The following is a 4,000-nucleotide window of genomic DNA, read 5'->3' as shown; positions in this document are numbered from 1 at the left end:
AATACTGCTGCAGCTGCTCTGAGCAACCAATTGCACAGGTGGGTACATCCACCCACCCTTGACCAATGACATCAGATTCTGATACAAGGCAAAAGACAAGATGGTGTTTCACAATACGACATTTTTGGGGCGGGAGAGATAAAAAGTATAATGTATTTAGTTTTATTATTCGTGATGACACCATTTCACTTTCATAATCCACTTCAGTAACGTGTCAGAAAAAAAATAATAATAATAATACGCAGAACTTCAGATGACCTCTGACTTAAAGAAAATGCAAGATTTAAAAATTTTTTTTACATGTTTTAACTCTAGTGTCACAGACGTTGATAAATATTTCTACCCAGAGGCCACTGAGAAAACCATTTTAATATCCCCTCACCTTGAAACATCTTGTTTTTCCTTGAAAATAATTGTGTCTTTTAAATGAGCACATTAATTCCCACCCCAATAACAATTAGAAGAAAATGTAGGTGGCCAATGGAGTCTGTTGACAAATCAGTGCTGTGTTTCAGCAGTTGGGGTGCCACTCTAAATCCTTTTGTTGAAGCATCCTGTTGGCAAACGCAAGACAGTCACTTTATTCACCTATCTCACACATCTGTTGCCATTGCTACGATGCCCTCACCATTCATACCGCCACGAAGAATGCTGATGTCGGATACCATCGTCATCCTCATGACTACGGGGTGCTGTTATGGCCAATCGGCTTCCACCTCCTGCAGCTGCATTTCGGTCCCGGCGATAATCCAATGAACAGGAGGATGACGGTCCATAACGAGAAGTTTCACGAAACCATTCTTCATCAAATGCTGCTGCCTCACCTTCTTCAAGGTTAATGTAGTCTTGCCTCTCTTCTCTGTCACCAGTTCTTCTGTTCCTTGATCTTTCCATCACATGGCCCCGCTCACCAATATGGTGACCAATGGACATTCTTTCTAGCCCGCTCTCAGAATCTCTCATAGTCTGAAGAGTTTCCCTGATCCCACCAGGTGCTGTTCGCATCTCAGAGGTCTGCTGATAAACTTTGGGTGCTCCTGAATCAGTGTTTGAATAAGCAAAAATTGTGGAGGAGAAAGTCTGGCAGTTGGCTGAACCCGCCATGCGCTCCATATTCTCCATCATACTTCCCATCATTCCAAACATATCCATGAATCCTCCACCCATGCCCATCATGCCAAAAGGTAACAAAGCTCCATGCTGAACTTAAGGTCTTCGAGCTGGTTGTAGGGGACTACTGACAGCTCTACCGTCTGTGATGCCCAAGAAAGGATCTAAGCCAAATGAACTGAACATGCTTCGCATCTGCTGCTGGTGTGCTGTAAAGGGATCCATCATGAAGGGATTGTCATCCATGTCGCTCAGATACCGGAACATCTTGTGTTGAATTCCTGTAACACAAACCTATTAACTTGGCACTACAGTACATTGCCACACAGGCTGACCAGACTGTATTGCCCGAGGCCACCCGAATTCAATCTTTTTTTTTCTTTAGCGTTGACAATCTGCCATATTTTTCACTCAAATGGCTATATATCTAGGGATCCACTCCGAGTCTTTATACCGGGTATCGTCGCCACTGTGATACACTCCAGTTTTCTTCAGCCCAATGTCTTCTTCCAAAACAACAACAGCGGAAGCCAAAGATGGAGGCTTTTACAAACCGACTATAAAAATCTTGTTATTAAAGACTTTCAGCGCAATACTTCAATGTGAAAATAACAATGTGTCATTGACTTAAGCCTCCTTTCTGTAAAGACAACCGCCTAATGGCGAATTCTTTTGTTTTGAATATATTTTTTACCTTCGCTTACGGACAAAAGCGAAATGAAAAATCACTATCGACCTAGCCCCGGAAGTGGCGTCAAAGATGCCGTCAGGGTTGACACGAATTAAAGATAAAACAGACCCATAATCAAAGTGGTGCTTATATACACGAATATTACACACACTCAGTCAGATGCATACGGTTAAACATATCCTGGCAGAGCAACACATTAATAATATTTACACTGAAAGCAATTAAAATTAAACTGAGGGCAAACCCCACGTGTCTTTCGGCTTCAGACCGTCGATTTGAATGCGTTTCCTTTTCCACTATGAAATTGAGAAAACCACAGGATGCTTTTATGCATATTTAGTAGAGAAATGTGCCACTGAAATCCTTACACAAAGATAACGTTTCCCTTTTTTAAACACTAGAGCAGTGAGTTAGTGAATCACCCTTGGTGGCGATGCCCCTCTGTGAAGTTAGTGTGATCGTCTGAAGGGAGGAGTGGGGAAGTCCCCCTCTGTGAATTGAGCATGATCAATTGAGTGTGATCACAGAAAGTTTTTCTTGCTGGGTGAATAGAGCATGTTTACCACAGCTGGGGTTGAGAAGGTCGCCCAGGATCAGCCGCGATCTACCTGCAATGCTAAGAATCAAATTCAATTGTCAAAAAGGTATATGGTTTCATCCGGGGTTGGCTATGGGTCATAAGCAAAGCTGGGATGGTCCACCAGTGCTCTAAATGGAAACATTTTGCAGGCATCAGTTGGTCAGGGGAGGTGTGCTAGTCTTTCACAAGAATTCCTTGATTCCTTGATCTTTTACTTGTCAGTTGTACACAGACAGATTGCTTCTGAGGCACCAAAAATCAAATAATGCATATAACCCTTTGAACTATTCCTCTTTACCTTGGCAGAAGGAGAGGCTTTCCAGCCATTAGTGTTTTTTCCTATCTTCTATTATATGCGTCCTTGTGCCCATGGCTAGATCTATCCAATTAGACCAAAGTGAAATGCTTTTAAAGACAAATATGAGTCCTGGTTAGTTGATATGGGTGGGGCACGTCTGAACAGGTGTCTAATAGGTCACTTTTAAGAGATCATGCATTTTCTGTGTGATCATGCGACAAAAAAGAAAAAGCCCACGTGGAAGTTCCTATAAAATGAGAATCCATGGTGCAGTGAACAGAAAAATTTAAAAGACAGGAAAGAAAAAGGCAATGTTTTAATGAAAAGTATACCTGATTTTTTAAAAATAAACAAATGCATAAAGATTTGAAGAAGTTATAAATACTGCAGTCAAGATTAATGAGAATGACCAAACAGAGAGAATAGGGCTCATATTGCCAATTCTACCAACTTTTGTATCAATGTGCACTCCAGTTTTACAGAGTCACTAACATAGACCTGAACAACAGTGTGGCCAGACAAAGACACCACTGCAGGAGATAAAACACATCAAACAACAGCAAAACCTGTTTTTTTATTTTATTTAGTTCAAGCATACATCCTCAAAACAATTAGCTACATATTGTCTTTTTGCCACAAAGTAGCATAGGTCTCTTAAAAATGTTTAGTTGATGTCCATTAACTGTGCTATCAGACGAAAAATGATGTTTCGCAGATTTGATTTTGCATTCATAAATTCGTTTGTTGCATTCATTGCAATACACAATTGAACAAATAAAGTAAGTTGAAGTTGACCCAACATATAGTTTTGTACTTTTTCTACTTCATTCCCTCTATCTGATTTATTATTTACATTTGTGATGTTCATAATTTGTGAGTATATGCTTGAGCCTGCTTGGGGTGATTTCTGTGAGGGGATTGAGGGGATATGAGGTTCCTTTGAGCTTTGACACCCCGGGGCCCATGGACATCTTGCTAGTACCTCTTATGCCACTGGCAGCCCCTTGTCATATGAAAAATAAGTACAGTTTCTTTCAATCCCGTCTTTTACATATCAGGACATAAGTAATAATGTTCTAGTCTTCATGGAGTCTTAACACTGGATAATCTTACCTCAAGTGACAAACATCACGTAAAATAATACAGACTTTACTTTAGTAAGGTGTATTTGTAAAAAGTAAGTAAAATGCCAAACCCTGAGGGGAAAAAAGTAAGTACATTCCATGATTCAGATCGTCAATGTAGCACTTTAAGCAACAATAACTTGTAATTGTTTTCATATGAGTTTATCATATTCTTACTTGTGAGTGATGGAATGTTG

General features: G+C 40.2%; 1 pseudogene; it reads right to left on the bottom strand.

The window, feature by feature from the left end:
• Positions 1 to 437: 437 nt before the first annotated feature.
• On the bottom strand, positions 438 to 1,465 carry LOC120514994 (annotated as a pseudogene).
• Between the last annotated feature and the right edge of the window lie 2,535 nt (positions 1,466 to 4,000).

This window comes from Polypterus senegalus, chromosome 14 (genome assembly GCF_016835505.1).
Source record: "Polypterus senegalus isolate Bchr_013 chromosome 14, ASM1683550v1, whole genome shotgun sequence".
NCBI lineage: Eukaryota > Metazoa > Chordata > Cladistia > Polypteriformes > Polypteridae > Polypterus > Polypterus senegalus.
The sequence above is the reverse complement of the archived record's forward strand: the minus strand, read 5'-3'. Positions and strand labels throughout refer to the sequence as shown.